Source organism: Siniperca chuatsi, linkage group LG23 (assembly GCF_020085105.1).
Source record: "Siniperca chuatsi isolate FFG_IHB_CAS linkage group LG23, ASM2008510v1, whole genome shotgun sequence".
NCBI classification, from domain to species: domain Eukaryota; kingdom Metazoa; phylum Chordata; class Actinopteri; order Centrarchiformes; family Sinipercidae; genus Siniperca; species Siniperca chuatsi.
Window position 1 is genome coordinate 11548795 of NC_058064.1, and position 22402 is coordinate 11571196.

General features: G+C 38.0%; 1 long non-coding RNA gene across 1 annotated transcript in view; it reads right to left on the minus strand.

Annotated features, from left to right (window-relative positions):
• LOC122870984 overlaps positions 1-22402 on the minus strand; it is a 54679-nt gene that overhangs the window by 27121 nt on the left and 5156 nt on the right. Inside the window, exon 2 of the long non-coding RNA XR_006376756.1 lies at positions 17794-17871. This is a non-coding gene — a long non-coding RNA (uncharacterized LOC122870984). The remainder of the gene's footprint in view (positions 1-17793; positions 17872-22402) is intronic.

Sequence of the window (22402 nt, forward strand, 5' to 3'; positions counted from 1 at the left end):
CTGTTCATATATTTAGAGAAAACTTGGTCAGTTATTCATTTTGACTGTAGTTCAGTGTATGGATGACAAGCTGCTCTCTCCCTTTGTTTAATCAATTGGATTTCTATTAGTGCCATTTTTTGTTTTTTTAATGTATTATTTTTATTTATTTATTCATTTTCTTCTTCCCTACCTCTGTCACTACAAAAAAAACATATACAGTATATAAAAAACTGTGAATATAGTATACCGATGCTTACAGATCAGATCATTAGGATTTAGAGCAACTGTACGTTTTTGTATTCTCAAGATTAGGACTGCAACTATTAATCTACAGATCAATTAATAGAAACATAGCCATTTATGTCATTGCTTAAGCAAACAAAGAAACATTTGCTGGATCTAGCTTCTCAAATGTGAGCAGAAATTTAATATTTTAGGGTTTTGGACTGTTGGTTGGACAAAACAAGCAATATGCAGCCATCAGCTTAGGCTCTGGGAACTTCTAAATGGCATTTTTCACTATTTTTTGACATTTTATAGATTACATTTTTGACTTTGAGGCATAAAGTATATTTAGTAGCTCTTCTGGAGCTTTCCTTTTTTATCACAGAAGTAGGTGTCATGGAACTGTAGACTTGAAGACTAAAGTTTTCTGAGCACTTTAAGGACTTCTTGTAAAAAAAAAAAAATAAAATTAAAATAATCAACAGATTAATCAGTAAAGAAAATAATCATTAGTTGCAGCTCTATTCAAAGTTTGTCCCTTTCGGTATATCAATTTAGTTCTGAGTGGGTACAAGAGTAGAGATGACAAAATGTGAAGGGTTTAAGTTAGATTCAAATCTCATGTCGTGTGTCCCTGCCTGTTCTTCAGAGGTCCACAGTAAATGCAAAAGCACAAATGCAAAACTGACATCATGGAGGCAGCAACAGAATAAACATCACTGCCACTGCATTATAATAAGGAATAAAGAATGAATATGTAAATAGTGTGACTGATACTATGAAAGTCAGAGAATTAATTCATCTTTCTGTCATTCTTTCACACACACACACACACAAACACATTCACAAAATCAATCTCTGGCTGTGTCATCGGAGTGTTCAGATGGCTGTGTGTCTCATCTCAGACACAGGACGGGGGGCGTCACAACAGGATTCTCGATTATCCATTTATTCGCTGCAGAGGGCATTAGGGGCCTGTCAATCCTCATTTACCCAGGCTGCACTTGCACAAAACTAGAGCCATGACCACACACACATTTGGCGTTGGCTGTTAGCACAAAATGAGACACATGAGAAACACTTTTCCAAATGTGCCAGTTTGAGATTTCTTCAAACAAAACTATTTAGACTTTTCCTCATGTCGATGTGTTTAAATCCAGAAGAAGATATTTCTCCACTGATAATGTGATTTGAAGGATAAGATGGGTGTTATTGTATATTTATATTCTTATCACCAACAAATCTCATTAAAAGACCAAAACCAACAATGTGTTAGTCTGTCTCTGAATATTTTCTGACTCAGCCCCAAGCAGACGTAAATCTTTAAAAATGGATGACAAATGTATAATTTTATCTTTAAAAAAGTCTAAATAATTTCCTAAACAGGGCACTGTAGCTTTTAGAAAACGTTAATAGCTCATTTGTTGGGGACTATTTTCAGCCGCAGATTAATATACATTTAGTGCACTAGAGAGTATTTACAGCATCAGGACAGTGTATGTGAGATTGACTTAAACTACAGTGCCCATGTTCAATGTAATGATGGAACATGTAACCTAGTGCAACAGTGTGACTTATTAATGTGTTTTTAGGCTTTGGATACACAGGAAATACTTTTTAGTAGGATCAGTTCACTGTTGGTTTTGGTCTTTTTTATGAGATTTGTTGTCCACTAAAAAAATATAAAATGTCACCAGATGTATCCTTTAACATACAAGTATTAAATACATTGGCTGGCATTAGAAAATGTTACTGGGGTGTGATTTTGGGCTTTACACCCCAGTAACATTAGCTTAGCAACATCCAGAGTTTTTCTTTGTTGCAATATCTTTATTGTTGTGTCTTTTCTGCACCCCCCAGAGAGCACCTGTCAGTCACTCAGTGCCTCCACTACTGTGCTGTCTTTCTTTTTGGATTTTCCTTTGATGAACTTTCTGTGTGAAGTTTGCCTGCCAGGTTTCCTCCTGATTTTCTCCCACAGTCCAAAGACATGCAGGTTAGGTTAATTGGAGACTATAGGTGGGAATGTAAGTGTGAACAGGCCTTTTTCACACAGCAAACATTTTGACTTGTCATAGTAGGAAAAGTGTTACTAATAACATTAACAATAGCTAGGTTCCATTAAGTGTCCCAGTAAGTCATGACAGTGAGCCAGCATGCTCAACACCAAGACCCTGAAACTGAAGCAGCTAAATGGAATCCAGCCATCATTCATTTTATTATTTACAGCAATGGTTGCTTGTCTATACTTGTCAGTCCTGTGACAGACTGGTGACTTGTCCAAGATGTACCTCTTGCCTGATGTGATCCCCCTGTGTTCCTGCACAGACCAAGTGGTATAAGGTATAGTTAATGGATAGATGTAACTTTTATGAGGGTGGCACTGTTTTTGTGTGTTACAGACATGTTTCTCATGCTAATTACGAGGGCTGTGTTGCATGTTATTCCCCAGGCCTCTCTTTCCTCATTTCCTGTCTTGTCTCCCCTGACTGCTATTTAATGAAGGCATAAAATACTCCCACAAAAAAGACAACATCCAAATCAGAACCTTGTTCACTCATTCACTATTCCCTACATAATAAACACTCGGTTGTTTACTCGATAGTGAGCAATAAACTCAGCTTTCAGACACAAATCATCATCTTTTTGCGTCAAAATTGACAGTAGTGTCTCTAATATTTACACATCTATCAAAAGTGCAGTATTGCATTGCAGAATTTCTAGCAAAAAGTAGTGGGTCCTCTGGAAATCTTTTAGGGCACTATGTAGTGCAAACATTTACCTGTAAAACATTGGGGAAGGGTAAATATAGTGCACTAGGTAGCAAATTTGAGATTTTTAGTCACTCACAGCGTCACTGTACAACTTGTACAAATGTACAAACATAAAAGTTGCAAGAAAGAGGTTGTAAGTTGAATCACTATTGTGTTATAGTGATAGTGATTGACCGACTGACATTGCCATCGCTAGAGCCATGCCGCTACTAGCATGGCTAAAAACATAGAAACCACCTTTAAAACATTGTAATAATAAGCATTTTAAAGGCAGTAAAAATAAATATTTGTTGTGTTTGTATCAGCAGGTGAGGGGGAACCTGCTCACTGTTCATTCCATTCCCACTGTAAAAAACTCTCTACAGTGTCTCCCACAATGTAACACAAAAGTGTTGGAGAAATAATTCCACTACCAGCTGCATGTGACAAACAGAACAATTGTGCGGTACTGCAGGTTAATTCACGGCTTTGATGGATGCCGAATCTAGGCTGTCGCTTCAAGCACAGAGGAAACCATGGCAATTAGAAAAGCCCTGTGTGTGAGAGTTGGCTGCTGCATGCACCGCTGGGCATAAATGAGTCTAGCAGCCCAGGCAACGTAGGCAGGGCTTTAACACAACACCACAGACACGCCTAAGACTCCCATTGTGCCTCTCGCTAATCCATTTCCACCCTAACAAGCTGCTGCCTTCGAACCCAGCCATCCAACCACAAGCCTGTCCACCGTCTGCTGAGCTTGGTTCAGCTCCAGTATTCTGACTTTCAGCAGCCATTTTAAGCTCTCTCTGGCAACACTCGCCCTCCTCTGTGTTGATACAAAGCTGTAATGTTTTAGCACTGAAGTGCTGCTACTGTACTTGTTTGAATGCATGTGTTGAAAGTGGCTGGCTCTGTTTTTTCAGTGAGTGTCTATTAATCTGGTTGTTTTTAGTCTGTGTATACAAAACTGAAATTCTGGCATCTAATAGAGGAAATAAGTGTCACATTTCTAGATCAGAAAAGGCAGACAACAGTGTTATACTGTACTATCAAACGAGAACGGAAAGCTGTCCTCGGCATCACCTGAAAGTTTTGTTTTTTTCTCCCTTCTGGACTGCATGTTGATTACTTCTGTAACCTCCAGACATTCATACCCTGTATGGAGCTCGGGAGATTGTGTTTTTCCACCAACAGAGGTACAAACAGAGGGGGAAAAATGCCCCTTTAGTTCTGTGCTAATAAAGCAGCCGAGACACCACAGAGAAATCAACAGTGCATTTTCTCTATTGAGCTGAAAATTGCGGAGGCACTTGAACAGCACTATTTATTGTCCTCGCAGCCGAGAACGTTACCTCAGGTGGAAAGAGCTGAGTACCCGACAAATAAACAAAATTAATAAGAGCATCCGAACTCATTCGGTTTGTGCCTGTTTAAAATTTTTATTGAAATCTCGGAAGAAATAAAAGAGTGTTTTGTTTAATTTCTTAACTTTGTGGTTTAGTAGCTGTTTTGTGTCTTTGCCAGACTGCACTTCTTATCCCACCTGTTATCAAAGTGACTAACTTCCCTGTGGGCTTGAGCACCGACATACACGCCCACAGAGATACTGGGTGTGATGAGATAAAATGAGATGGGAGAGAAGATACAATATGATTTCAGAGATACGCAGGTGGAAGCAACTTCAGGTGACTCAGCCCACTGAGACATCTACTATGTAAATGCAAAGTCTTAAGAGCAGAACTTTTTTGTTGTCACATCTGCTCTTTCTCTTTTCAACTATGCAATAAAGCACAAATGCCATAAGAATAATCTCTAAAAGGGCAGTTTCCTAGAAATGTTAGTGTTTGGGAGATTTATGCTTCCTCTGGGGGATATTTTTGAAAATGTAGTATGCTTATTTTTCTGACCCCTCACTAATTAATCTGTAACTCTTAAATAATGAATGAAAGTCAGTGAAAAGTAAGACATATGTAAAGGGATCCACAGTAAAATAGATTTCAAGACATTTACAGCTGCAGTGCATTTTGGCCTTTATTTAGATGGATAGAGGTGATGAGAAATGAGGGGAGAGACAAGATGGATAGCATGTAACAAAGGCCCTTTATTGGAATCGAACTGGGGACGTTGCACACATGGTCAGCATCTTAAACCACTAAGCCACCAGGACACCCCAACCTTTTTTAAAGCATTTCTTTGGCATTTTTCCTTCATGACTGTACAGTATAAAGGTGACAAGAAATGAGGGAAGAGAGAGGATGCAGCAAAGGATGGGCTTAAACCAGGAATGTTGCATTTACATGGTCAGCGTCTAGCCTTTAGGCCACCAGGACACCCTGAATTTCACATTTCAAACACAACATGCTGTTTTGTTTAAGATTAGGCTGTGATTGGCCAGTTGCATAGCCACAATGCAACAGCAAGAGAGGACATTCTTGTATTTCTAGCAATGTAACTCAAAGCAGTGTGATATGTTTAAAATTCATGCAAGTCAATGGTTGTTTATTTCAACTGCAGTATGCAATATAATACAATACAGTTTAAATGTCTCCATGTATGGTAATACAGTACTGAAGCAATGTTATTATTACAATATTAGTATTAGTAGTCACACAAAATAGTCTTGTAGTCAATTCTTGACCGTTTGAGAATCAGTATAATGATATTCTGGCATAAGTAATATAGAATAAATTATTTAAAAATGAGATAATAAAATGGAAGCAGGCTAAGTTTTAAACTTAATTTCCTGTGCTAGTAGTTATTTCTCTGCAATTTGGCATTTCTCTTTTCGTCCAAATGAGCAGCAAATATTCCTCTGCACACACATTATTTAAGAGAAAGAAGATGTTTTATGAATTTATGGAGAAGACGTAAAATAAAGTGTCTGTGAAATGCTAACAGCTGACCAATATAAGGTGTGCAAGAGAGGCAAAATGTGTACTGGGGAAATGTGGTTGTATAAATGCCCTTCAAACTGATTTTAAGTCCCTTTTAGCTTGAAACTCTTGTTAGTGACTGGCTGCAATGTCTCTTTAGAAGGTTTTCAGCCTGAAAATATAAAAGTTGTATCCGTGTTCACTTTGCTGGAATGAAAAAAAGTCATGTTCAAACTTTTAAAGCAAATGAAGACTGTGTGTGCTAAACAGATATCAGAGCATTAATGTGATTTCTACAACATATTTTTTGCTTCAAATTCAGCAGCTGCTCTTGTGTCTCTGAGCCCTTCAGTGTCAGTCTGTTTAAAGTAACTGCTTCTTGGCACAAAGGCAGACACAGTGAATATGAACAGAATAAACTCCAGACAATAAAAAAGCTGCACATCAATAACTGCTAGGCTGGGCTTAGCAGGGGGGCTTATTGGTTTAATTCTCAAAATACACCGAGATGGGAGACTGCATAAGAACAAACAACTGAGGGGTGTGTTTGTACGTGTTTATGTGTGTAAGCATGTGCTCGAAATCCAATCTACCATCTTTTTCAACACGTACAGCAGGCCTAGTGCAAATATTAGCACTGCATCTATTGGGAGGCAATCTGGCTGTCACCATATTGTTGTATTATTATTTTTTTTTGCAGATGCGTCAGTAAACAGAGCTGAACAGACACTGAATGTTGCCTCTGTTTTTTTGCTGCTCTAGGAGAGGTTGTACTGGTAATGAGCAGCAGTTCAATGGCTTCCATCCTTACTGCCGTGGTGCCTCGGCTGGCTTGTGCAGCGTACTGGAACAATAGCATCGTTTGTGTGTTGTTTCAGTAGAATGTCATTTTGTTTAGAGTCTTAACACAATGAGCAGAACAGCGTGGAGGGTGGCATGTTAGAGTAATCCCATTACTTTTGTATGGCAGCTAATCGCCCTCTATGCTCATTCAGATTAATTGCTGCGATCTGTTTTTAGTTACATTTTTAAATTGGACTGCAATTGCTTCAGTTTTCCTCACATTTATTACATTTAGCAAATAAATATCATTATAATGAGAGACTTTTTTAGTATTTAATTAAAATAACAACATCAGAACATGGGAAGCTGATGTGCAAACATGTTATTACATGAAAAATCAGAATTTGAATGGACTTATAGACCAATCTTGCTTTGGATTTTAAAGCAATTACCAACAACACAGTGGCTGTAGCTACCAGTGAGTACACCAAACTCATGTCCTCTATAATATATCTGGACATATGGGAAATTTATTATGATGTGAATGGGAGATTACATTCCACAGTAATACAAATATTATATATTATGGATTTTTACGGCTCATTGTAATATCCTTTTAAATTAAACAAATTAAATCAAAACAAAAGGAATTTATTCTCTCCCAGAATTACATAGCTGGCACCACAACATAATGTAAAGGGATAAAATTTAAAGAAACTATAATTGAACAGTTAAATAAACTAATGGGTACTGCAGCCTGCACTGTAAGAATTATGTGAGGGAAATTCACAGGGGCGGTATAGACGCCAAAAATGACACGTCCACAGCAGGTGGCGCTATAATCAAGCAAAACGTGTTTTAGCCAGTAACTCCCGATACGTTGCACATTGGAAAACCTTACATGCACACGTTCCCTGAATTGAGCTGCATCTTGTTATATAGGCCACACCCATTTCCGCCTAGAATTTTTTCACACAAAATTGCGAAATATGCAAAACCTACTTTTTCGAACTCCTCCTAGGCCGTGAGTCTGATCTGCATGGAATTTTGTACTTGGAATCTATGGACCCTCATGATAAAAAGTTCTTAAAAGTTTGATATTCCAACAAATGCGCAAGTTATAAAGGAACAACTTCCTGTATGTCCACATAGGTTTGTCTGATTAACACAAAAGTTAGCTCAATAGTTTCTTATGCCCCACCGAAGCTCTGTATAAAATTTGATGCCAATCAGCCACTAGGTGGCTCTTTTATTGCAAAATTATGAAAAACTTCCTGTAGGTTGCAGTAAAACAGGAAGTGATGTCATATCTCCACGTAACTCCGATTAACATAAAACTGGGCCAGTAGTTTCCGGTCCCCCACCGAGGCTCCAATTTGGCGCCAATTGGTCACTAGGCGGCGCTTTTGTCGTAAAATCCTAAAATATGATTTTCCACACTACTGTCTTTGAACTGAATGTTTTCCAATCTTTGTGCTGATCTCCACCTGCGAATTGCATTACACCCGTGGGACTGCAGGTCCGACTTGCATTGCCTCTATGGGCTGCATGTTGTGACTTGCACCGGAGGCTTGGACCCCGTTAATACCTGCTTGCAGGTTTAGTTTTTAAATGAGTTTGGTTGATGGGCAAAATTGATTTTCTTACATGGGTTCTTTTGGGTGAATTTGGACTTATTACCACAATATTTCTAAAATCTTGGCTATGGTCCTGCACAGTGGGCAGCACAAGAATACAACAGCTTGTTATTTTATTAAATTTTATATCTGTTGCTCCCAAAGTGGCACTGGTGAGAGCAAACAGTCTTGTGTTGTTAAACCTGCAAAAATAGATTTTTTGGCTATTTGGGGCCAGCAGAACAACCTGTAAACACAACTTTTGACATATTATCACAGTAAAAAGCTGTGTCAAATGTGTTAGCTAACAAGTTTGTTATATGCTAACAATTGCAAAATTAAACATCTAGCAGACACAGAGCAACTTTAGTATTTATTTGGAGTTGTGTTTTTGACCACATGATGAATGTAAGTCCAATATTCACTTTTCCTTCTTGCTCTGATTTGCCCTCCACCAACTCCTGGGGGAAATATCTTTCTCTTTAGCTGCTAGTTAGCTTGTTGCTAACTTTGTCTACTGTTTGGAGCTAGGTAGATAGTGTACAGTCTGTTTATTAGAGATTTTTGCTGGAAACAACACTGAAGAGAGCGGTGAGTGTGAACCAAAACAGTAAAGTTCCAGGCCATAAAAACATACGTACCGTATGTACGTGCAACAAAGCTCCGTAAAGCTGAGAGGAGCTTTGTGAGTCATGTGATAATTATCTCTCACTACGAACTGTCCCTTTCACATAATCATTTGATCCATTGTTAATATAAAAATAATACAAATTAATGTAAAAATATTTATTAATGCAGCTTTACAGATCAGTAAGAAAACAGTTACTTTCTTTTAAGTTTGTATTTGTTTGTATTAAATAAGTTTTAAAAGTAACTTTCCCCAACAGTGGGAAAGAATATTGTAAAGAATCTGAATAACTATTATCATTAATGACAGCATGTACACACATGTTTGTGGCATGCACTGAAGCACTAACACACACACACACACAGAGGGACATCTTGGTAGAGCTGTCTCTGAATTCTTGCCCTGTTGAACAGATGACTTTGGCTTCAGTGATAATATGAAGCCGCTATCTTAGGCAGGAGCGCTGACGTCTATTAGATCTATAAATCATGTCTGTGCAGTGAGAGCTCAGGGTCGTAAATCTCCTTACCTTAGACTGCTGCCGACCCTCCCCGCTGCCTCACCCCGTCCTCAATCTCTCCCATTATCAGCTGACCTTGACCGCCAACGCAGACACTTACACTCAATCAGGGCTGCAGACGGTGTGTGTGTGTGTGTGTGTGTGTGTGTGTGTGTGTGTGTGTCTGTATGTGTGTTCACCTGTCATATTGATGTCGTGATATCTGGAGCCCCCTTCTCCCCCTCACTATCTTAAATGAGGCAGAGGGATTTTTTTAATGAAAATATCAGTTTATTCTTGCTCCTGTCATCTTGTCATTGGCTTGTTTCCATCGAGTTTGTCTGGCTCTTAAAGGTGAACACACAATTCACTTTCATCTTTTGGGACTGTATAATCAGTTCTTTTATGACATGGCTTTGTTGAATACTCGATTCTGATTGGTCAGTTATGGCATTCTAAGAGCTATGGTTAACAGACCATTGCTATGGACGCAGTTCTGATCATAGATTCTCAGTCCAATCATCAATCTGCAGAAAGAAGTCCTGTGGCAAATCAAAAAAAATCTTTTTAAAATCAATTAAATCAATATTTGGTGTCAAATTATTGACACATGGATACCTTATTGAGTATCCATGTAATAAGTGGGATAATGCACATGATAATGTCCTTCAGGGTGATTCTAGACAGGGTTAATGTCACAATAATGATGGCTCACTGTACATTATTCCTTAGATGTTAAAGTGAAAAATATGCCTCCTGTGCTCAATATAGAATTAATATAGAAATAAATGAGAACACCTTTAAAGGCCAGTAGTCCTTGATTGATAAAATGATCATTTAAAAACAGAAAAGACCTATATGGTGAACTTCAGGTAATGAGTTGTTTCTCTTGTTGTATAGGTTAACTCTCTCACAAAAGCACAAAAATAGAGCTATGACTCAGACCTGTGATGTCTGAAGTGATAATTTTTTTTTCACTCTGGTTTCTGAACAGATTGCTTCTGTCCTCAGTTCTAGTTAGCTGAGTCACTTTCCAGGCTGCTGTAAAACGGCTAATAAACGCACACCCGTAAGCACAAAATAGTTCATTTAAAGTCTAATGATGTAATGTTGAAACACAGACCTGTGACTGAAACACTCACGATTTAACCACTACCTGTCTGTCTGTCAGAGAAGTACAGAAGAATTTGAGAGTGCTATAGAAAATCATTCATTTATTAAATGTTAAAAACCATACCTAAATTGAGTGGGATTTTTTTCCTTTTGAGGATTGAATCCACTTTATTTTTAGTCATGCTAGCGCTGTGGGTTTATGGATGACACTGTCAGTCGATTTGTCCACCACTTTGGTCCAGACTGAAATATGTCAACAACTACTGGATGGATTGCCATGAAATTTGGTACAAACATTCATGTCTCCCTCAGGATGAAATGTAACATCTTTGGCGATCTTCTGACTTTTCATATAGGCTAATGCCATCATCAGCTCAAATTCTGAATTTGTGGTTTATATCAGCCTCAGCTGTACTTTGTGTTGAGTGCTGATTAGCAAATGTTAGCATGCTTACATGCCAAACAAAGAAGGTGAACATGAACATAAACATTGTACCTACTAAATATCAATATGTTAGCATTGTTATTGTGAGCATGTAAGCATGTTGTTGTTAGCATTTAGCTCAAAGCACTGTTGTGCCTAAATACAGCCTCACAGAGCTGCTAGCTGTACTGTAGACTCTTGGTAGAATTGCTACCACGTAAGCATTGTTGTTTTTCTGGCTGTAAAACTCAAAGCTTGTCTGTTGTGCAACTAATTGATCAAAATTAACATCTGAAATGAGATTGTATTAGATTGTATCTAATATTGTTTATATACTGGTTGTGTCAATTGATTGAAAAGTATAAAATGTATATGTGGTATTGTACAAACCAGTTGTTGTCTGTTTTTTGAATTATTATATTTACATGTTGTACAGCATTGTACAGCCTGCTTTGGAAAGACTGTATTTACATAATTGTTGAGGCCAAAAAAGCAAATTTGAATTTGAATTGGAGAGCCAGAATAAGAGAGGGGGGCCACATTCAAACCAGGAATATTGTAATTACATGGCATGTGCTTTGCCAACTGCATGCTGCTGTTCTGTCTTTTATAACAAAGTGGTATATTACTATTTATAAAAGCAATTATTCAGTTGAACTTGCACTTGTGCAAAGTTTTCTGCTTTGCACAACTAAAAAATATAAAAATACATCAGACCTTGGCTCAACTTTAGTTAAACTCTTTACACCTGTTGACATCACAAGGTGGACCTCCAATCAGCACAGATGCAACAAGCGTAGAGGGAGCACAATGGCCAACAATCACAGGAATATTTCCTTTTGGCATCAGCAGTTACATAAACTTGGCAAAACCCTCGACAAACAAAAAAAAGTCCCGTCCAGGTCACATACGGTAAAATGTCTTTTTGTTGTGTAAATCAAGCCTCTGGCAGTGCCCTTTCTCTGCAGACTGGCTGAGATCTCCTACTGCGTTCTGACTACCAGCACCAGTGAAGCAGACATAATGAATGTTAGACTCCCAAACAGAGTCTGGCGCTGCTTGCATTCTCCATATTTTTCCCACTTTCTGACTTGTGTCCATTTCTCTCCTTCCTCCTCCTCCTCTCATGCTTTCTCAATTTTTTTTGTGTGTTTTCTCGCTCTGTTTGTCTGTCTCTCTCTCTCTTACATATTACTACACAGGGCGCTTTGTGCCATTAAAAAATCATTCCACATAATTTCATCAGTCACCTCGGGAACATGGCAGCATGTCCTTAAAGAAAAAGAAATGTTGTGACTGCTGACACAAAAATCATTAATTAGAATTAATCAAATTAAAAGTAGCCTTTTCCAGAAGTGGTGATAAATCTGTCTGCAGCCTCTTCCTCCTCAAATCATTTCTTCAACTCTTTTGCTGCTTCCTCCAATGAATCTTAATGGGTTTTCATGCCTGGAGCAGATTCAAGGCCGGAGTGGGAATCTGCTGCATTGTGGTATATCTGGCTGGTTCAATAATAACTCATATGACAACACTCTCAGCTATCACACAACCCCCAAACTGTCACTGTTCCACCACTGTGCCTTTGGGTAGACAAGTTCACCCTGAATAATTTAGCCACAATATTCAGAGAGCAAGTTTGCCCAGAGGAAGCTCCTGAAAAGTACATCATGTCTACCCCAAGGCATGATTCAAGGGATGGTGACAGCTTCAGTCATGTTTGATAGCTGAGGATGTACACAGCACTAATCACTAGTAAATCCAGGTGTATCACACGGTAATAGAGGACATGACCCAGGGCATGAGTCTGTGTGTTCATCAAGACAAACAAGGAAGTTGATTCTGAAATTATCACTCTACCTGGACGGAAATGTCTCAATATAGCTGATGGACACATATGAAGTTATTAGGCTGGAATTACCATTCTATGCAGAGAAAGGTATTGTGGATAACAGGTTGCAGACATTTGCAGAGGAGCCAACAGTCACACCGCCAAAATATTTCAACAATGCATCCTGTTGACCTGCAAGTCAAGCGTGCTGATTGGTTGATCCACTTCAAAATGGAAAGGAAAAAACATGTCAGCATAGCAAAATTATAAGAGAAACAGCCCGCAAACATCTCTGAATGACCCCTGTGCATGTTTGCACGTTTATGTGTCAATGCAGTTTGACTGTGTTTGGTACATACTGTCATGATTTTCAAAAATGTTCTCCTTGACATATTAAGTAACTTTGCCCTTTTTGGACAGATGCTCCTGCAGTTTTAGAGCAGATAATCCGGCCTCTTTGGTGTTCTGTGGTCTCTTGTTGCTCTGAAAAGTGAAAACAAAGTGCAACAGTACAAGGGCTGATACTTGGCATTCAATGCATGTCCATGTTGGCTTTAAAGGTTTATGTGATTATTTGGTACCAAGAGTGCCACTCTAGTCAAAATGTCCGAATTTGTAACTGCAGTCTGTTACACTTCTGGTGACATTACACAGTAAACCAGGAAACACATTATATAGAAAACAAAGGCATCATTTCCTGTGTGTACAATTTTGGACTACTGTATCATCCTGTACACCACTGTCTTAAGTGAAGCTAAAGGCTCTGTTATGTCCTGTAGGAATCAACTACATCATTGGTAAAAAATTAGATATTCATTTATTACTGTGGAAAAAGTCATAATATACAGCATTAAAGTTGTTATTTTGTCTATACCACCTGTATATTCAATTCTAAAGCCGAATAAATAGCATGTTTTATTACATAATTTTCACACGGTCCTATGTGAAAATATGAACATTGATCATTACAGTTAGTCAACTTTTCCATCAATTAATCTACTTTTCATGCTTACCTGTTCAGTGTCACTGGAGCCTTTAGAGAATCCCAGCATGCATTGTGTAAAAAGCAGGGTACATGCCGGGCACTAGTAATAATAATAAAAAAAGCAATAACTTCATGTCAGTTTTGTCTCGTCTCTCTGTCACACACACACACACACACACACACACACACACACACACACACACACACATTCCACTAGTGTCCTGTTCCGCTCTGCCGGGCTCTCAGGACCACCTGAGGGTACTACATCACAGGTTTGTTTTTCCTGTATCTGCTCCATCAGAGAGGAGCAGGCCTCATTAGTGTGTGGCCAATGTAGGGTCCTGGGGCATCTCAACCCGCACAGCCAACCTCCAGTGGCCCCTTGGGCCCTGAGCCCCAAGCACAACAAATCACTAAAACAAAAACGCGTGCTAGCATCCCTAATGCCCGAATCTTTACACTTCAAAAATACAATTATGCTAATGCCAGGAATCATTTGCCATTCCAACTCTGATTTAATGCGGCCTTTCAGTGGGGAAAGCTAATTAGAGGCTTTAATTAACATGTGCGACACAAACTGAAGAGAAGTGCGAAGGAGCCTGTCGATCATGGAGAAGCACAGTGAGAGTGGTGAACGAGGGAGAGCGAGAGAGGGAAGTCTGAAAGCTATGCAAATGAGGCGAGGGAGCGCCACAGGGAGGCATGGATCTCTGCCGCTACAACGGCTTCTGTAAATATCACCGTGACCCGTAGACAGAGTGGAGTCATCTCATTAACACAGACTGGAAGGTGTCACCGGAACTCAGCCCACAAGGGTCAGTGCTGATAGGATGCAACCTGAGCTTAGTGAGGGTACCATCATTAAAACTGTGACAAAACACAGGATTTAAGCTCATGTTCTATAATGCAAATGTTCTATTCCACTCACATCATCTTTTCCTGTATAACTACATCAGGTGGATGGCCCAGTGCACTGCTGGACCTCTATACTATGCCTCTATAGATATATATGCTGCCTGAATGCACACTGTGATTGCATTTATAGGCACATAGCCGGTATGCAGGTTTCTCTAAATTAAACAGCAACATGTGGACACAGGAGTCGTCTCATTAACGCAAACTGGAAGGTGAACTCTGCACAACTCTGCATTATTGTTGCACAACTGGAGCTCAGGATATCATCATCATTACAACAGGTAGATACAAACAGATAGTGAAAGTAATCACCGCAGGTTTTTGCAGAGCTGCAGTTTTTTCCCTGAAAATAAAGTGGGCCACAGAAAATTGAAAATTGAAATAGAAGATAGGAGCTGGAAATAAGAAATGTCAAGGAAATGTACCTATTAACGTCTAAGCTTTTACTCTGTTTTCACTTATTCACATTTTCACAAAGTCCTTCTGCACAGGGAATGCACTTTAATATATAATATAAATATATTTCAGGGCTTTATTCATTTTTAATTTTTATTGGTTAAAGTACCTTTTGTGTCACCAGTTTAAAGTGGTTCTTTTTGGAGTTTCATTAAAACCCATTGGGGGTTGATCAATGTGACAACTGTTCTGTTTAAAAGGTTATAAGGAAAACATTTTTATGTAGAAGAATATTTAAAAAAACAACAAAAAACATTCACAGAGCTTTTAGAAAGGTGTGGAATAAAAGTTAAAAATAAATCATGATTGTGAATTAATCATTTTAAGTTTTAATAGGTCCGAAATGTATGTTTTGTTTCTCTGTGTGAGATGTCTCATGTTTGGTTCCTGCTTTTAACAAGGCTTGTGAGCCAATAGTATAACGACGTTGGTATCACGTGATATATTTGTCAGTTAATGTGGAAAAAACGGACACTGACGTTAGCACATATTAGCTATCTTAGTTTAATCGTCTGAACAAAAATAACCCATAAAATTACAGTTCTGTATATTTAAACAAAATAAACAACAACTACCAACAGCCATAGTCCTTAAAACCTTAACTAATGTGTTGTCACCGGTTAGATTGTCAAAATTAGAAAAATAACAGCTTCAATCCTTGAGGAGCTACGTTAGCATTAGTGACGGTTGCGTCCAGTTACGTTATAGTTCCCTCAAAGAGTGTAACGTTATAACGAAGATGCGTATCAGAGGGGATTTAGAAGTGGGCCAGGGTCCAACATAACTAATGGCCCGGGGCCAGTACAAATTTATGCAGATTGACCAGTCACTGGTCAGTCCGGGCCAGTGGCGGGACTGGTCCGCCTATGAAAAGACGGTTGCTCTTCTTTAAGAACAGAGTGGACGTAGGATCCCAATATATTATCAATGTGTCATGTCGAAGGTAAATTAAAGTTCAGAACTACTGTAAATTTGCTCATTAAAATGTTTAGAACCCAAAACGTGACTGTTATTGAGGGTGTCATCTCATATAGCAGTCTAACGTTAGCCCTATTATGAGATACTTTGCTGAGGTACTTGTGGCTAGCTAGCCAAGTAGCCAGCTGTGTTGAAGTAATGTAAAATATCTGACAAAACTGACACAATCATAAAGTCGTCCTTTCTCCCTGTAGCCATTGTTGCAGTGTGGCACTCAGCTGTTTTTTTACTCTGCTATGAGATTTGTTGCGTTAGTGCATTTTCTAGTGGCTGGATATTATCAATGTCATCAATAGCACCTTTAAACTATAGCTTCTGATTAGAAGATTATATATTGCTTGGAAATGACGTCAGTTTAACCATTTTCTATATAATCTTTTCCATTTTTATAACAGTATTATTTATGTGAGGTAGTTATGGAGTGTTTTAATTTACTTTATTTTGTGTTTGGATTTTTTTCTTTTTATTGCAGTTTATATAAAAGCCACATTTTTGTTTAGTTGATTCTGTGCTTCTACTTTGAAGCTCTACACGGGTTCAATCCTGTATGGGCAATACAAGTTTTCCTCTTGGGGATCAATGCAGCAGCAGGGGAGTGAAAGAAGGAAGTGAAATGTGCAGCTTCTCTAATGGTTATATGTGCACCACTTTAAAATTCATAGAAAGTAGAAGAGGATAACAGTTTTGGAGTACTGATCATCAATCTCTGAGTCTCTTGGTTGATGTACAAGAATCCACACATTGTAGTATTTCCCTATATACAGATAATGTCAATAATAGGAAATGCACTACTAATATTAAAGTTATAAATGTCATGAAATCAAACCCTGTTTGACATTATTTATGTTTGCATTTTTTTATGCAGTAGCCATTTAATGTATTTACATTCTGTAATTACGGCTTTATTAGTAGTCTACATTGTTAGTGGTGGAGTCCACCATTTCTGCTCTGGATTCAAAATGCTTCGTTTCATAGTTCAGTGCAGCATGTAATCCAGTGTTCACTCTCCTATCTGTGTATCTGCGATGTATTAAGTTACTGCTAATGCAAACAGAACATTTATTGCTGCTGCTGCTTCACATTTAAAGTGCTCAACTGACGAAACACATGGTGAATTTTATTGTGAAGCAGTCACAGGAAACACAATGTGTTTGTCAATGTTTTATATATTTCAGGAAGTAATGAAACAAGAAAGAGCAGCCACAGTGAGCTGTGACAGGCTGCATTCCAACTCCTCAGCAAGGTAACCAAGTTTACTGTGTCCTGTTGTGCTGAAAACTACACCTACTCTGTGCAGCATGAAATCAGATTGTGGTTGCAACTTTTATTGACTGACCTCTTTTTTAAAACAACATGAATTTGTTTGGCGCTGTAAACAGATACACCAGCTGTATTTCTGACAAAGTAGTGTCTGCTGTGGTGTTAAACCACACTTGCTGTTGCTAAATCAACTAGGACTGAATCCTTTTAGGATTATAACTTTAACATTTCATTCTGCTTTTCCTACAGTAGATCACGTATAAGTGAGTACTGAATTGAAACCTTGAAACCATGACTAGAACACTCCGGTTATAAAACACCATAAATACACTGAGGGAACACTTGTCTTGTCATTCCTAACGCATCAAATACTGCTCACACTTCATAATAATCTACACTTTGGGCTACCATCCATCATTTCAAGGATCTTTGTTATTAATCTTTGACAGGAGACAGTAAGAATAGTGTTGCTCACCTCTGTGTTCAGTCTTCTGACAAGTTTTCAGGTTCAGTCACAGCTAACAGTCTTCATGGCACATCATGTCCTCTTGACCTACAGACAGAGGAAAACAAGAAATTCAGTGCTGTAGGAAGATTCATCTCATTCCAGCCAAACTAAATGATGACATGTTTTCAGCCTGGAGGTAGAAATATTTGCAAGGCCTGAGATTCAGTTCATTCATTTTTAGGAAACAATCTTCACAGACATTTGTGCCTAATGCAATGAAATGTTTGCATGGACTATGAGATAGGCCACTATTACATTTCAGCTGATCATATACTACCCCGGCTTATTAGGGAATTACATCTGCTTTGAACCATCCAAACAAAAGCACACATGACATGAACTACAATGTAGAGGGTCTATAACAAACTACAACACAGATACACACATGCAGTACAAACAAACACACACAAAAACTGTATATATTCTGTGCAACATCTTAGAGAAGAAGAGAAGTAGCTTAAGCTGCTATAATCAATGTTTTTATGATAACAAAGGATGAAATGACTATGTGTAATGTGGAAGGGATAGTTCATAGTGAATTAGCACCAGACTCTGCACTTACGTTCAGACCTACAGATCTGTAAGGCTTCTCTCAGCAGCTCATTGTTTTGGTTTTCTGGACACAAATTTACTGTTTCGGTTCACACACACAGTTCTCATACTGTCATTTTTGGTTTTTGGTTGGTTTGTTTTGGTGAAACACCTGTAAACCCCATTCTATGTTACCTGACCAGCAGCAAACGGCAGTGAACATAGAAGATATAGACATATAGATTTAGGATTTAGCACCTAAAGAGTCAATTTCAAGCTAAAACGGAGCTAAAGGACTTACATTCGCTAACATGTTTGCCATATCAACTTTAAAGGTGAAATGTCAATGTTGTGTTTACAACTTGTTTCTACTGCCCAGTGGACCAAAAAAAATCAGTTATTTCAGGTTTAAGTTTCAAATTATATGAATATTTATGAAATTTGGGACAGAAATATGTCCAGTCGTCAAGCTGACACTTTTGACAATGTTGGTCTAATTTTAACTAAGCTTAGGATGATACATCTTTGTGATTTAGTAAAGCATTTTTACTTACTACAGTATTTTTATTTTACTTTACAACTTACTCTTATCCAGGTTAAAAAGATTCCTCAGACAGATCTGGTCTGAACGAACTGCCAGATTTTGACATCGTGTTTTAGGATTAAGAAAATTACACTAATTTGCCTGATGGGGGTGCTAGAATCTCTAACTTGAAAGGCCACAGCTGCCACACTTTTGGTCTGAGAGCTTATACCTTTTTGCTACTGATTGGCTTAAATTGTACTGGCATCATTTGTAATGGACAACATATTTTCAAGTTAAAAAATATGATAATGAACAGTCATTGACATGTATTCTGTTGATTCAACTCAAAAATGTATTGAACATTTAACAAAATTTGTCACATGTATCTTAAAGCATCACTGCAGCATTGTTAGCCACAGTACATATCTGCAGTCAAGGTGCTCTTCTTTAAACACTCCCTGAATTAACAATGCAGCAGGGTAACATTCATATCCACTTTGGAGCATCACTCTCAAGGTCAGTGACTATTAAGTGGTTATAAAATATGTCCTTCACTAACATGATACAGCAGAAACTTCTTTGCCTGAGGACATCAGGGATGGATGACAGTGCATGAGGTGATCTCATACTGAACCTACAAAAAAACAACACCTAGGCCACAATGGTAGCTCACCTGGTAGAGTGCGTGCCCCATGTACCAAGGCTGAGTCCTTAACGCATGACCCACCCATCAGATTTATCTTGTGACCGTTTGGAGGAGCCTACCCCTAGGTTGGAAGGCAGCTATTTTGAGAATTGATGAATAATTTCATTCATTTTTCAAGCAGAAATGTCAAACATTTGTTGGCCAAATCAAGCAATTTGAAGACGTCACCTTGGGCTGTGGGAAGTTTTACTTCAGTAAAGCTCTGAATACTTCTTCGCTACTGGGTTTAAGGAATGTTAAAAAATGCCCTGAAATTGATGCAGATATTTGAAAAATTAGACCTCCACTTAAGAGCGCACCAACATTTGTATCTGTCCTGAAAGAGCAATAAACTCAAAGAGAATTCTCATTATGTCAGTAAACAGTATTTCATACTGCTCATGAAAAAATCAATATAATGTAGAGAGAGATGGAGCTGAAAAAACAAAATGGTAGTATTGCTGAGGTTGGCGTCAGAGGGGCCTTTATAGTGAACTTGATTAAAAGAAAATTGCTTTCAAGTGGTCTCAGCAGGCTGGGAGGTTGAGTGGGAGTGCTCTTGTGTGCAGCGCTGGTGGAGTTTCACAAACTAGGCATTCAGGGTGAGGAAACAAGATGAAGAAATGGTTTGAAACTGCCTGAAGACAAAGAACGTGGAGGCACTGGTGACATGGTGGCGCAATATTACTGCTATTATCATTTTCAATACATTTTCATTTACATACCACTTCTGAGTCTGGTGAGATGAAATTAATTTCTGTCTCTAGCTCTCTGTGATGGAAGGAGTTTATGTTGCTATGTAAAATAACTTTTTTGTTGGACATTTAAACCTATTCTTTTGAAAAAAAATGTTGTCTTTTATAAATAAACTACATATTTCTATGCCATAAATCAGATATCAGCATTTAAAATATGTGTTGCTTCACACTGTAACTACATGAAAATGAAACAGAGGAAAATACTATATGTGTGTGCATGCATGTGTAAAATAACTCAAAGGGGTGAAAAAAATTAATGAAAAAATAAAATCACATAATTGCAGATTTTAGTGTGTTAAGTACTCACCTGACAGGAGTTATCAGATGGATGGGGTCTTTAATTTTGGAAGTGTCAAATTTGTGTAATTTATTCCATCTTGAATTCAAAATGACATCAGGAGGGCAAATACTGTCCCTGTGTCCAATGAAACAGTCACCTAATTGGCTTTTAAAGGGTGGAGTGAGCACTGATTTAGTGATTTAACTACTTGGTTTTAAAGTAGTCTGACTTTGGTGAGAATACTATTGGAAATCCATTACTGTGCAGGGTTAAACTTTTATCCATCCACTATCCAGAAATTAAATTAGCATTTAATTTGATTTAAATTTACTTTCTCATTCAGGAACTCATGAAAACATGTTGTCAGTCTAGTCATATATGAACCCACCAGCAACACCAAGAAACAAAAAGACAAAAACTAACTTACAGTAGCTTCCATAATGTTGTAGCAACTCCAGAAAAGCAAGCTGATTCGAAACAATGAACTATGTGAATCACATCACCATACCATTGTGTTTAAGGTTTTCTTAAAGCATATTTGTCTTTGTGTCTTTGCTTTGTAGATGAAACAGATCAAAGAATCTGTAAATAATGAGAAATATTCAAAGTTTCACCTCTCTGCATTGGGTTTACTTTGTTTCACACTAATGTTCTACAGTAGCACACTGTGTAAACATATTAACTGGTATCTTAACATAATGTGAAATTCATTTGCATATGCACTGTAGTGTAGCAGAGTAAACAACAGACCCAGAGAGATTAAACTACAAGTAGTCTTCTAAGTGAATCATTTTAAGTGATTAATGAGTTACCACAAACATACTGTAGGTCTGCGTCATTTTTTGCTTTTGTCTCCATTTTGTTGCATTATGAACAACCATAGCTGTCAAAAATATTCAGTTTTACTAAACTGCAATGTGCTTAAACTGAAATGTTTTCAGCCCAAGTGTGAGTTTTTCTGATGACTCTGTGATCCCAGTAGAAATCCTAAGTCTTTAATATTAAATATTAAAAGAATAGTTGGACATTTTGGAAATATGCTTATTTGCTTTCTTGTTAGATGAGAAGATTGATGCCACCCTCATATTTGTTCAGTAAATATGAAGCTACAGCCAGCAGCAGGTTAGCTTAGATTAGCATAAAGATTGGAAAGTGGGGGAAACAGCTAGCCTGGATCTGTCTAAAGGTAACAAAAACTGCCTGCCAGCACCTTGAAAGCTCACTGAATTACACGTTATATCTCGTTTATTTCATCCGCACAAAAACCAAAGTATAAAAACAAATTCATTGAGTCTCTGTTGGTGGCCTGGCAAATGCTATTGGTCAAGAAATAGTCTGGTACACAACCCCTTGTAAAAACACAATTTGTTGTTTTTACACATCGGTTTTCTTCGGATTAAACAAACAGCATATAACATGTTAATTAGTGAGCTTTAGAGGTGCTGGTCTTTATGCTAAGCTAAGCTAATCAGCTGCTGGCAGTAGCTTCTTGAGAGGTATCAATCTTCTCAGCTTACATTTTCACAAAATGTCTAACTATTGCTTTAAATGTTCAACATTTCTACACAAACTTATGTCTGTTTAGTGCCATTTGGGTTTGGAACCAATCCCAGCATGCGCTGGATGAAAGGCAGGGAAACACCCTGGATGCATCGCCAGTCTATTGCAGATAATAGACACAAGTCATTAAATTTAAAGGATCCAGTTTATAAAATGTTATAATTTTATCATCTAAACAGCCTACAATAAATATTTCTTTTAAGTTTGTGAATCACTTATATGGAATCCAAGAGATC